This window comes from Rhipicephalus sanguineus, unplaced genomic scaffold (assembly GCF_013339695.2).
Source record: "Rhipicephalus sanguineus isolate Rsan-2018 unplaced genomic scaffold, BIME_Rsan_1.4 Seq187, whole genome shotgun sequence".
Classification (NCBI taxonomy): domain Eukaryota; kingdom Metazoa; phylum Arthropoda; class Arachnida; order Ixodida; family Ixodidae; genus Rhipicephalus; species Rhipicephalus sanguineus.
In genome coordinates, this window is record NW_023614718.1 from 17,287 (window position 1) to 31,719 (window position 14,433).

The 14,433-nt window shown below is 48.2% G+C and overlaps 1 non-coding gene across 1 annotated transcript; it reads right to left on the reverse strand.

Moving 5' to 3' along the window:
• Positions 1-7,637: 7,637 nt before the first annotated feature.
• Trnas-gga (transfer RNA serine (anticodon GGA)) lies at positions 7,638-7,711 on the reverse strand. Its single transcript has one exon. It is a non-coding gene; the product is annotated as a tRNA-Ser (tRNA).
• Positions 7,712-14,433: the final 6,722 nt, after the last annotated feature.

The window sequence follows — 14,433 nt, forward strand, 5'->3', positions numbered from 1 at the left end:
TATAATGATCATGCATATGCACGAACAAAAGCACGCCGGCCAGGCGAAGGGCGGATTGACGTTATAAACATTGCAAAATCACTCACTTCCCGTAGTCGGGTGTTTTCTGTTGGTGCGAATTTCTTGCACCCAATTTTGTGGAGCCAAACCTTCCTTCAGTAGATATCGTTGGCACCGCGAGGAGCGAAAAAAAAACAGAAGCTTTTTTTTCGTCTTCCGCGCGGTGAGGCCACCGAAGCCCGGCATACTAGCCCGTCACACTCCAAGCATTCAATTGAAACACAAAATTCCTGCGTCCACTCAAGTATCAGGTACATCCCATCGTTCTTGCACTTCCAGTTTGCAAGAACAATGCGAAAGGCGCGTGAAGCACTCCCTGCTCACTAAAATGGTCCAACTGTACGCTTGAAAACATAAACATCCGTACCTAACACCGACACAGCGCCGCCGCCGCTGGACCCTTAGGGCGGGGCGCGAAAGTGGAATGGTCACGTGTCGCCAACCAGCCTATTGCAGGGCGTGGCGGCTGGATCAAAACATTTCGCTACATTTGAAAGCTAGAGAGGCTTCAGTTCAACGTACTTCCGAAAAACAAGCGCTAGCTGCGCTGAAATGGGACGCGCCGGCCACCATACGCCGCCGCGCTGACATGGCGCGAGCGCTTGGCGAACGCCAAACCGCGGAGACGTCAGGCGAAAGGAGAGTGGAGATCAAAAGAAAGAAAAATGTGACGCGCACGCGGCTTTTGTTTTGTTTGTAATTTACTCGTTAAGGTGCTGACCGACATGGGAGATATTGACCCCACGCGATTAGAACCGGCCAGTACGAAGCATCTCTCCCTTCTAGTCTGTTAGCGGTCTCGCTATCTGCTCCTGTGCTGCCCTTCTCAGCCATGCCGAAAAGAAAGAGACCCAGTAGTGTGGTTACTCAGCAGTGTACACTAGACTCGCCGAGTTGAAGAATAAAAGGAGACCGTTTTCTGCGAACCGTGCGGGACAAAGCACAACTGCATGGCTATGTTAAACTTTTGGCGCCTTTGTGCCATCGTAAACAATAACATTTTTTGTAGTGTTAGCTACACTGGCCAGTTTCGCATGGCTCCTCAAGAGCCGTGCTGCGCATGCGCGATGATAAGTGATGTCACACAGCTGCCGCATCGGAGCAGGCACCTCCCGCGCACTCCGCCGCGGCCGCGCGCCACTCGCTGCCGCCGGTCTGCGCTTTCCAGACAAGTGACGTCGTAGCCGAGGTAGACGTACTGGCAGGAGGATCGAAAGGTGGGCCAGTTGGTAATTCATGTTCTTCGTTCAGCGAACTGGGAGCGCAGATAAAACACAAAGGACGAAGCGAGGAACCACATAGGACGAGCGCTCGTCCTATGTGGTTCCTCGCTTCGTCCTTTGTGTTTTTTCTGTGCTCCCAGTTCGCTGAACGAAGAAGACGTACTGGCGCCGGCGCGCGCGCAGCTATTCGCCTTTGCTGTGCAGTCGCCGTCTGACACTGCGCTGGAGCCGCTTGATAGCGCCTCTGACTGGCGTTTGCCAGTGGGGTTTAGCCATGGAGATGGAGAGCGCAAATGCTGCTCAACGGCGCAGAAGAGCGGAGAAGCTTAACTCATCGGATTCCGAAGTAGTTTCCTGGAAAAATAAATATACATGTGCCACATAATATGTGTACCATGTGTGTGTCATTGGAGCAGCAGTAAGCATGATAATCCTAGACAATGAGGAAAGCTAAGAACAATCAGCTGAACCTTTGCTAACGCTACGTTATCCTGGCATAGCTGAGCTAAGCCACTGCAATTTTTTTTTTTGCTTTCCTGTCGTGTATACAGGTCGCGCACGTCTTTGTTTTGAAGTTCTATGCAATTATGTAAAAATTTATTGTGCCTACATTTGCGACGTTAGAGGCCTAAAACGTGTTTGCCTGCCTATTTTTGACGCCTAAAGTATTGTTTTGTCTGCCTATTTTTGGCGTCCAAAATGCGCTTTCTTAGTGCCTAAAGAATCCGGCCTCTACAATATCAGCATTGGTCAGCTGGGAAATATGCTTCTTTCCTGTCACTAATGTCTCGTACCGCTAAGTGACGCAATGATCTCCCCAATCTATTTTATTTATCGATTTCGTTTGATTCATGCGCAACGTAACTGATATAAGACAGCAGGAAGGTAGGCCTACCGGCATGAGTTCAGCAGCAGAATATATTCCTTCTTAAGTGACGCCCTTTCTTTATTAACGCCAGCTTTGTATTATCGTATCGTATGCATATACTTCTTTCTACGCGCGATGCTTTGAGGCAGTTCCCCTTTGCCGAGAAAAAAAAACATAAATCAAGGACATCCGTAATAACTGCAATAACTGCATAATCGCAGTACCTGTAGCGCATTAGAGCAGTACCAAGCAAACAACGAAAAAGCAAAAAAAGATAGAGGGGGTTGAACAATCAGTCAAGTGAGTACTGTGTCATGGTTCAGAGAAAGGAAAGTTAAACAAACGCGGTAAACGACGAGCTACAAGCGAGGTGGCGGTCAACGGAATTGCCCGTAAAATGAGCGACGCCATCCGGCACGCTACAAGTGTTGTTGTAGGCGTCACCGCAGCGTGAAACAAATGTGGCGTGAACGCGACCACAGATAAGGTGAGCGTGCAGCCCTGTTGTTTTGCGCGAGCCTTTGTTGACGCAACCTCATTTACCGGAGTGGTTTCCCTTAGCGCCCTTCTGTTTTGACTGATGAGAGCCGTTTGTGGGTGTTTTTTTTTTTTTTCGCTCAAGATGAGTGTGCTATTGTACGCAGCGCTGTTACGAAGCCAATTATGCGGACTGAACGCGACAACGCCACAACGTTTGAAGTGCTTTTATGTGTACGGGTACTCGTTCAGAACCGATCACTTTCGAACAGCTTCAACATTGGCGCTGTACTCTGGCACGAGGAAACAGCGTAGTACGACCAATTAATGTGATGCCAGGTAGAGGGGGAGGAATGAGCAGGAGGCCCACTTGCTGAAGGCCTTGAATATTTGAGGAAAACACCTATTTTCATTATTTGCTTTTGGTAAAACACCCCCCTCCATCAAAATTTCGGGGAGGGGGGGAGGGGGAGGCCCTAGGACGCCTCTACCCCCCCCCCCCCCCCCCCAGATAAGGTGCGCGTTCATAGAGCTGACATTATTAAGTCAGTCAATCTAAAACGATAGTCTGTGAGTGAGCGGTGGCTACTCCGACTCACGGCGGGCACAATAGTGTTCTGTAATGTCATAAAATATTTGATAGTAACTGCATGTGTAACAATAAGTTCACGTTGTACAAGCAACGGCTGGAGTTCTGCGGCCCATTCGAATAACTCAAAGTGATATCGTGCGCCTAATGGCGAAGCTGTCTTTTAGCGTCCATTACTACTAGAGGTATAAGGAGCGTCGAAGCTCAAGCGTGGGTGCATCGGGAAGCATCCATCGGCGAGACGTTATGAACAACGCCGCAATGTCCCGGCATCCACTGAAACATTATATCCCATCCTTTATAATAGCAACGCAATGGTAAATTTCCTTGATATGGTACGACAAGTAGTTGTAACTACCACGTTGTAAAATTCGTACTCTTTGAAAGTCTGCCTTGGAGTTGCATATTACTGGCTCTTTCCAGGTAGTTTGTTATTTCTAATTTCTTCCAAAGCGGCGCGAACAAAGGCGGAGGAGCGCTGGCTTCTCCGCCTTTTCACCAATACTGTGCTGTGCCCGGCGGTATTAAAACATTTCAATTCGGCCTTCTCGGGCGCGTGCCCGCACTGTGCGGAGGAGTCTTCTGACACCTATCACATGGTGTGGGCATGCCCCTCCAATCCTGCCTACCCACCCCACTCCCACCCCACCCGAGAGGACTGGGAAGCTGTCCTGCTCGGCTGCTCCGACCTCCAAGCCCAACAGGCATTGGTGGCTAGAGCCCGGGCCGCCGCGGCAGCTACAGGGATACCGGACTAGGGATCCCTCCTAGTGTTTGTGAAGGGCGGGCCCATCCGGCTTACCCCATCCACACCTCTCACTGTATATAGCTTAATAAATGTTTTCCACCACCACCACAGCATTGTGTTCAGAACCTGTTTATGGCGTGACATGTGAAGCACTTAAACTGATTAAATATGCCAACCTCGAGTGACAGTGACTCATTTCAGACTATGCCTTCCATCGGAGCTTCACTCGCCACGACTTCCATTCCATGATCACATTCATGTAGCTCACGTTATAAATAATGTCTCTGATATGACACTGCAGATAAGTGCATTCCATGGTGGCAGCCTTTATTACTGGGCTTCTGTCGGCGCGTGCTATGGTTATGGATCCTCAGTCGCTCAAGCTGCTTCCCCAAAGTTTGATGCAATATTAATGAGCATTCGAGGACCTCGCTCTATCCCGTGCAAGCAACCTTTTAGGACTTCGGACCTCTTCTCCTCCATCGTTTTAAAATTTTAAAGCGTAGTTTTGTTTTTGAAGTCCTTTATTGCTGACGCAGCGAGAGCGCAATATGCTAAGGGGGCTCGGCATCGATTAACTGGGGTAAGTGACGACGTCATCAAGCGATATAGATGCAGTAAAGGCAGCCCACGCGCCGTAGGTTGTTTGATGGAGGTGTGAGAGGAGGGGGGGGGGGGGGTGCGCTAGTTAAGAACTGCTGAGGAGGGCGCCGTTTTAATGCAGCGGCACTCGGTCGGCCACTTCGGCGGAGAAGCCCCGCTTATCATATATCAGTTACCAAGAAACTTATAAATGTGATTTTGTGTACCTATAGTAAGGGTTACCCAGTTTAGAGTGTACACCGATTCCCACAGTGCATGAACTCTACATGAGTGCATGTTTCGTCCATCGCAGCAATTCACCATCTTTAAAAAGCTCACATTGCAGGCTATCCTGGGCTGCTATAACGTAAACCTATTCCAACCTGTTTATACTCCATTTGTACATTTCGCGCTCCGTGACTGGCAAGATGTCTGGGATGTGCCCAGTTCGCTTGTCTGCAATACAGTGTAAAAAACGGCCAGAGCACGCCATTTGGAAATGACATGTATACTCTACTTATGCATGATTAGGCCCGATAAAAACTAAACATTTTCCAGTTTTACAGGTCCGTTGTCATAAACCATTTGCGATTTGGTCAAACATTTTTGTGCTGTGCTCACTTCTGTCGGTCACATGTGATTGTAAAAAAAGAAAAAAAAGAAAAAATGGAACAGTAGACTCACCATTTATAGCTGATGTGTGGGCATTTAATATGTGTTACTGTGCCGAACAAATTGAATTTGTTATTGAATAGTCGGAAACTGCCTCGTTCCGAAAGAGTAGGAAGATGGTTTCCCGACGATCGGACTAGCGCTGCGTGGCTGCTTACGAAACTGCATTGCCTTGCATTAATTTTTTTTATGACAGTGTAATGTTGTCGAACCTTTCGGTACATACATGGCATCCCTTTGCTAACTGTTCTTCGCTAATGATCCATGAGCGAATTCACTAACTTATTCTTCCATGTAACTGGGCTTTGTCACTGGCTAGTTGCCTTCGGTAACAACGCTGCCTTAACGATGCAAGAATTGTTTCTGTTCTTCTCGAAAGAATACATACTTACCAGCCCTTACAACAGCTTTCTCGTATCTTAATGGGTAATGAAGTACCGTTAACTGTACGACTTTATCGCGTTTAAGACCTTCTTTACGTGTGTTCGTGTTTGTTGCTTTTTTAATTAAGTTAATGACGCGCGCCAGCACCTTAAAAGAAGAAACAATGATTGATGCTTGTTTGAAAGCTAAAAGCACAGCGCGTCACGGATGGGATGGCAAAAAAAAAGTGAATTAAAGAAAAGGCCGATGGTGCACCTGACCTTTGTACGATGCCCTTGCCATGACTCCTGCTTGTTTCACTTTTTCCCTTCCTATTTAGTTTCGAGCGCATTTCCGGAGGTGCTACTGCGCGTTCTTTGTTTCGCGAGGATCGGTGAATTCGCTTTACTGCGTGCTTACTAAGTGCGCCGTGGGCAGTACGAATGCGGAATAACACCACTGACGTCTTCTTTCGCTGACGGGAAGATCAGCTCTTCCGAGAAGAAAATATCGTGCGTTCTCGTTTGAACTTTCATTTTTTTATATAAAGTGCACCGTTCCGCGTTGCCCGCAGTCCACAAGGAAAATTTTGGTAGCGCGCCAAGATGGTTTGGATATCTGTGCGAGTAGAAGGTTCTTACTCTCATGCAAGCACACAGTATTATGGAGCGAATAAAAATGAGGAGAATGCACTGCGCAACACCTGAGCTTTCGCGACACGCGAAAGCTCAGGTGTTGCTGCCACCAAAGATAAGTGGACGGATCGGCACTAGAGGCCAGGCCTCACGTTAAAGCCACAAATTAGGCAGTGAAGGGTGATATGGGCTGTGCTTTTTGAAGGTAAAAAAGCGCACAGGGGCATTATTTTGAAGAGAGACTCGAGAATATGGACGAAAAAAAAAATGGCCGGCATTTGTGCACGTAGAGACATTTGTACCTCGCTAGAGTGGACGTGGAATGAAGGAACAGGTCAGGAAAAATACGACTTAGTAGAACATCTTTTGGGGCGCGTTTGTTGATATATAACTGAATAAGGAACACAGAAGCGCGAAAGAAATCATGACTGAACAAGCCATAATACTGGTTGTACTAGGCCAGCAATGTCAGGAACAAAACACAGGGTTATCGAAGGTGTAATTAGAAAACGAGACGTCATCAAAATGAAATTACGAGAAGCAGGGACGGTAAATTGGATGCTAAGGGTGGACATAAAGGCGACCATGAAAATTTACGAGCAATCAAAAACTGGAAGGAAAAATCTGCATGATAACATTGTTGTTTGAGTCCTGAGATAGGCCGCGACACAAACGCACCGGAATAAGTATTCGCAACAGGATGAGGCATGTGTCTGCTGTAAAAAAGAAGCCCGGAAATCGTTTAGCATGCAATGCCGGGATACTTACAGCGTAATACCAGTAAAGGGAGCCGACTTTTCAGAGGATCTCGCGCGCTTTCAATTCGGATGGAAGTGTAACCGGTCAGCATTCGAGATACGCTATAGACGTTTAAAGCAATGACGAAAAAAAAAAAGCAGAGAAAAGTCTGATCGAACGGAAGTCGTTATGGAGTACGCGTACAGTGCAAAAATAGACGGTTGGATTAATGCAGGAAATATCTGAAAGAGGCAGCCGAAAATGCCAGACCGCAGTAGATGTAATAAAAACTTGATTAGAAAAAAACAGGCTAGGTGCCTATTAGTTGCCACCGCTTTGCAAAAGGCATGCCATTCATCACCACCTTCATCATCGTTGGAAGCACAACTCCCCCGCTGAGTCCATTATAGGGCGCCTCAGGCGCCGTCCGCGGGCGTAGGAAGACTGCCTATTGTCCGCAGCATCGTGAAAATTTTGCCGCCGCCAGCCGCATGTCACTTTTCTCCGCGTGAGTCGATGGCGGCACGGGTGTTGGACGCCGCGTCAAGGAAAGATATGACGTTTGACATCACAGTGTGATTATGAAAGGGAAAATAAACAACGACCCATTTGTAGCACGAAGCCACAAGGAAATCCATATGGATTTCTCAGAAATAAAAGCCTCTTAGTCGCCGAAAAATTCGTCCTGGTCCGGGGATCGAACCCGGGACCAACGCCTTTCCGGGGCGGTCGCTCTACCACTTGAGCTAACCAGGAAGCTAGCAATTGGCAGCGCGAGGGCGAATTCATCGACAACTCGAAGCAACTGGACGCATGCTGAACATCAGTTCTGCGGAATCCCGCAAGGTGGCGGAAGGGTTAAGAAAGGGAAAATAGACAACCACCCATGGGTGGTTGTCTATTAGCCCTTTCCGCGCCGATCGGTCCCGGACCGATTTTTGCTGCAGATGCCGCGAACCAATCGGAGCGCGAGTCGAAAATTCGAAAAACGGCGGCGCGCTTGTCATGTCGCCGTCGTCGAAACCCGTAGCGACAGCGAAGTCCTCCGTAACCACTACTTTCTTTTCGACAAGCGCCAAGCAAAGCACTATGACTGTTGTCACGAGTAGCAATATAGCTCGATCTACTCTTTCAAGTACACCATGTCGCGACCTCACAGAACGGGTAGCATTATCTCGACGCAACCAAGCTTCTCGCGTTTTGCAAATCAGGACGAACCAACCACCACTGATTGCGTCGTTTCTTCTTCCGCAATGCATGTTTCTGCTCCTCAGAGATCGCCTGAAACTTGATTGCCAGCAGGCCGAGCAGTTCGACGACATTGCTCCTGCTTACGTAATTCGTCATAGCGACATGCGAACACAGCGCGATCGGAGAGCCGGACGGCCGCGGGAACATCCGGGATATCCGGGGCCTCCTTTTTGCTTAGCGCTTTACATGGAAGATGGCGCTGTATCGCGTTCTGGCGGTGTGGTTGGTAAGCGGTGTGAACGACACCGAATTTCGGCGGCGCGAGAATTCCGCTCGCTGTGGACGGCGGATTCCCCAGTGTGAACGAGCCTTAACACTCCCACGCAAGTCTGCGAGCTCGAGAACGGGACCGAAATCGGAATGCAACGCTCGAGTTTGTCATGCCATATGGCGTAGACAGGCGATCTTGCATGCTTATACCGCAATGGGATAAGTGTCGCAAATACTTGCCACTTCCTATCTCGAATTCAACGAAACACAACGACTGACGAGCAAGTAGACCGCAAGTTGACGTCCCTGGTATATGTCACTGACCGACGGGGAGCAATCGCGCTTTGGTCTGCATCTGCACTGAAGAATATAACATTACCTGAGAGAGATAAACATTTTAATGAAGCTGGAGATGTTTGCCTGGCCGTTCGCCGATATCTCAAGTTTCTCAGTGCGATTTCAGCACCAGTTCCTAGGCACTGCTCAAGGCAGCTTATCTTCGAGCAGCAGAGACGTCTGCAAATATAGCACTGCTTTACACACGTGGATACGATGGTAACCCTTAACAAAGAAAAAAAAAGGATCGCCGAAGGAAATGATACGCCTTAATGTAACATTCGAGCGCAGCGGCAGACGACGCGATTCCACAGGTTGCGTCACTCATTGTTCAGAAAGAAAGCCTGATCATGAGAGCGCGTGGCGCGCAAGGAGCATATTCAATAGCGAAAAGAGCGCAGGCAAAGTAGCGCATGCGCATTGGTACTGAAGCGACAAAATATCAGCGAGGTTTTATTCAATTTCTCACGTGGCACCGAAGTCAAATATTCTAATGAAAATCGCACTCGAAAGAAGCGGAAAGGCGAAATCACTTCCTATACATCCCCCGTGTACTGGTCCTTCCACACTTTCTGTTGGCGCTATAAATCCTGGCAGACCTGTACACAGCAGCAGTTGTATCACTGCCTCAGGAAAGTCGTTAATATTACCACGCGCGCTTCATTTTTATGTACAGTGGTGAGCACTGTTAGGGTGAACACGCGAGCGCGTGGCTGACGGCACTGTCAACGCCGCGCAACAGCCATCGTTGGAAACATTGCACATGCGCAGCATGTGTTTTTCGATACACTCTTTCCACCGCGCCCACTACGTCATGAAGACGCTTGTCATGGATACGCTTGCGTGCGCGCGAGGAAAAGATTATTTCGTAGAACGCATGATGCGCATGTGCAATGTTTCAAGCGATGACCGTTACGCAGCGCTGACAGTGCCGTCGGCCACGCGCTCCTGTGTTCACCCTAAGAATGCTCACCGCTGTACCTAGTCTGTCGCGCGCGTAGCCCCGGCCTTGCACAAACCGCGCCCTAATGTCTGGGAACCTTCCAGATTATGTTAGAATCATCTTATAGGCTTGAACACGAAACGCGAACAGCTGAAATTATTCTGCATCTAACGCGGCCACCAGCGATAAGGCTCGAATGTTGGATGCCGCATGTATAAGTGCCGACGCACCTTGCTGCAGATCAGTTTTATCCGCGGCCGACTCTCTCTTCGCCGCTGTCAGTGTACACTGTGTGTTGCTGTAGTTTGACTTTCTGTTTCCTGGCCATCAATTTCGGCCAAATAAAGAGTTTCACCTTCGACACGCCGACTGCTGCTTCGTTGACGTCACGACCCCGTGACAATATCATGGAGAGAAAGAAATCGATTAATATAGTAATAACTTCCGGGGATTTGCGTGCAAAAATCACCATATGATCATGAGGCACGCAGTATTCGAAGGCTCCGAAAATTTCGACCTCCTATGGTTCTTTAAAGGGGTCATGAACCACTTTTCCAAGTAATGATCTAATGACCTCAGTATCAGAGTTTACTGCCTCCCGAATCGATCGCCGCAAAAATTTCTCGAATCCGTCAAGAATGAGCGGAGTAACGGGGGTTTGGCGCACGCTCCCAGCGCTTTCTCTCTTTTCTCGTGCCGACGAGTGCACTGGAAGCTAGACAGGGAGGGATGGCACGGGGGAAAGAAGTTACGTCAGCGCGCGTCATGAAACGTAATCGCTCTCCCGCTGTGATTCGCGTGCGCGAGTGCGGCTACCGTGTACTGAGGAGTGCGGCGCCGGCAAGTGGCGGCACCCCGCGGCAAGAAGCGCATCTGATCTGAACGCCGCTCTCGATTTACGTCGGCAATCGGCCAATAAGCGTGCTATGTCTGTTGCGACGTAAACTGGCAGATCCGCGACGTCAACGTGCAGACGCCCCGCCCACCGACGAGAGTGAGAACCGGCCTCTGTTTGAAAAGAGGGCGCCTGAGGAAACGGCAACTTCGCGCTCCGCTGGTGGCCTTTATGCGGCGCGCACGACTGTAATATTTGGCAGAGCAGTTCATAGCCGTGTCGGCTATCCGCAGGATGTGTGTGAGAGAGAGAAATAGATGAAAAAGGAAACGCAGGGAGGTTAACCTGGCGCGAGTGACCGGTTTGCTACCCTGCACAGGGGTGGGGATATAGGGGTCGGAAAGAGGACAAAGAGAGAGTGAGATAAAATGAAAACGAAAAAAAGCGCACACATGCACACACACGCAAAGACGTTCCAGTCAGAGCCGTTCTGAGAGACCAGTTTAACGCAGAAAGCGCAGGATGTGTTTTTTCAACAAGCCCAAGGGGTGCTTCATGACCCCTTCAACGTGCACCTAAATCCACACGGGTCCCTAGCATTTCGCTTCCATCTAAATGTGATCGCCAAGACCGAGATCGAACCCGCGACCTTCGGGTTAGCAGCCGGGCACCGTGACCATTGTGCCACCACGGCGGCAAGAAATCGATTGACGAGTTTCCTTACGTACAAAGGAACTAAACGAAGCACGCCATGTTGTACTTTTCTGAAAACGTTTCTACGGCTTGAGTGTTCCCAGGCAAAGCTCCAAATGAAGACCGCAAACACTCTTGGGTATATTTCGTGCGTTTGTAAGCTGTGGTACGTAATGCAGGTGTACAGTATTGCGCCTGCATGATGTGCCACAGCTTGCTTACTAGAACCTAGTTGCATCTTGTGGGCCGCACGAGTATTATATTACCACAACGATTCCATTTCTCTGCCTTATAGTGTAACGTGTTTCTTTTTTACGATACGGCTCACTGTCACAGTAGTACTCTAGTAAACCAAAAAAAGGCAGGAAGGGGAAGATGGAGGCGTGCGATGAAAAAATTCGTAAACAGGGGAAACTTGATCAAGACAAGCCAAGATCAGACAAGCCTTGAAGCCTTGAAGAAGACAAGCACACTTGTCGAAACGTCCGCTCGAGCCCCCACCCCTGTTTAAAGTAGTACTCTAGTGGCACACCTGAATACTTCGCTGGTGCTTCTTGCCACTGAGCTTAACACGCACGTTTGCAAAATGTGAATACATCTTATTTATTTGAGTGTTGTGTACCAGCTGCACAAATGTAAAAGAAGATCACTTTCTATGAAGACCTCGTTGAAATAGGTCACGTTGGTGCAAAAAAAGAAAAAAAAAACTTTTCTCGGACAAGATGTAAAGCCGACATGGAGGGCTATACACATGAGGAAAATTCCCACTTTGCGAAATTTCAATGCCAAACACGCGTTTCAGTGGTCACGGGACGCACCATTCATTGGGCGGTTCCAGACGCTGATGAACGCTAGAAACAAGGACGCCGTGCCGATGATTCCGCCCGAAAACAATGTTCCAGGGAAGTCCACAACCATAGATTTTCCTACGGTAAAACTTTGCACTTGCGCGTAACTTAGACAACTCCCAAAGGAGATTTCGCGTGGATCTCTTTTTTTTCAAATGCAGTACTCGGTTTTATACACAATAATATTCACGTTGTGGGCAATACTCTGTTTTAGGCCGTACATATGTATGTTTGATCAGACGTCTTCATTATAAGTTTGGATATTTGTTGCCTGCTGCATTCTGCTTGCCCTCTTTTATATAGTATCTGCTCACTCGCTATAAAAGTTTCACAGAAATTCTTTTGCTTTCTTTTGTCTCTCTGTTCACTTTTTTTTTACGTGCCTTGTGGCGCACTGGGAGAGAGCTTCTTTCATTCTTTTTCGGCGCTGCCTTTCTTCGGCCTTAAAGAAGAAAGCTTTCAAGTCACGGAGTTGCCACGTGGCGCACAAAAAAAAAAGTAGTGTCAGCACACAAACGCAATCCTTTCTATCGCCCAGTTTATTGCTTGTTGAAAACCGAAATTAGAATAGCGTAACGTAGCGCCAGTCTTCATTGCTGTGCTTGATTTTTGCCGAACTTTGAGAGTGCAAATACCGTCCACCTGCTTCGCTGCTCCCCGTACTTCCAGCTCTCGTTGCATTATCTCGAGAGGCGTAAGGGGTTGCATAACTATACGCGGCACTTGAAAGAAATTTCGAGAAAGAACAAACGTTGAAGTCACTCCGTTTTAGGTCACACTTAGCAATAACGACGAATTGATCTGCGTGTTTCTTTGAGTCTTTCGGCGTCAGGAAAAAAAAAGGGGGGGGGGGGATTTCGCAACTGAGACAACCAGCTTGGTGACAAGAATGAGGCGAGGTACAATGAACTGTGAGATAGTAATTGTGCACTGGAAGAAAACAGAACCACAGACAGCAACAAATATTTTGCTGCCACTGCAGACGAAAACAATTAAGAGAAGAAAGGAAAAGAGTTGAGAAAGCGATAACAATATAAGTGAAAAACCGGCGCGGCACTCGCACTTTTATACAGGAAGGTAGCGTATGCTGGAAGCATAAAGTAATATATATACTGATGGTGAAACTCAAACAAAGGTACTAAAGGGCGGTTTGCGTTCAGCCGAAGTTCAGCGCATACACAGGCGTGAAAATCTGGGCCTGGGCCCAGCCCGACGACCCATCGAAATAAAAGGGCGGATCATTCGAAATGGTCGAAAAAAGCTCGCGAAATGAAGTGAAACAGCGAGCAACGCACTCGCGCTGCTGAAAAGATCTCTCACACCGAGAGCCGTTAGAATTCTAACAATCCGGCCGGCACCTTTCACTTTCCCTCGGTCCTTTTCATCCTTGCTTTCGAATTGGATACTGCCCCGAAGAATACGGGCGAAGAGACGACTGCTTTTGTCGTGGCCTCCTTCAATCAGATGTTTTCACAAAGCACGCCCCAACTTATTTCCAATCGTTACGTGGTTCTTTGTGCGCTTAGCTACTCCCACTCCACACGCCGCCGCTTAGTGTGGACATCGTGCCGCCATAAAACGTGAGCGCATGGATGCGACTCGGGTGCGCGACCCCCTCCTTTTCGCCATCTTGTCGCCCAGCGCGGTCGCCATTTTGCTTTTGACGTTCGTCACATTGGGATCCTTTTTCAGGCGCTGTTGAATTCAACTTTCGTCATGGGCGCGCGACAGAAAAAAGAAAAGAATCTGCCCAATTGAGCAACGGACGCTTTTTTTGAAAACGAGGAAAAAATAAACTGATACTTGACAGAGCTAGTCGTCAGCTGCGTTGTTGATCAGCCAGAAATAAAAAAAAATGTATATAGCAGAAAAAAACGGGCAGAGGCTGCGGCAGTTACGACCGCACTGAATGAAGCTTCAAGACGAGGGTCCATCCGCCAAACGTGCGTCTTTTTTTTTTCGCCTTCTTTCTTGATATCCTAAAAAAAAAGGAAAGGGCAAGCCCAACTTCATTTTTTCCGCGTTCTTCAGCCCACGTTAAACGGACGTCTTTTAAAGCCGAGTTTTCAAGAATTATGTTGGCTAGAAAATGTAGAAACTCAGATGACGCCATTATGGTTCTCAAAATTCACACGGCGGTGTCTCATTGCTGTCACTGAACTGGAACTCGATTACTGGTAACGAACACCACCTACTGCAAAAGAAAAAAAAAGTGCATTACCTTCAATAAATACTTCGACGCTGCTGTTACCTAGCGACCCTAAATACATGCGTCTATGCCGCAGTGTCCGCTAAACTAAAAGCGGGAAGCGGGGTTAAATACACGACATTTTTTTACCCTTACAGATCCACAAATTTTCTC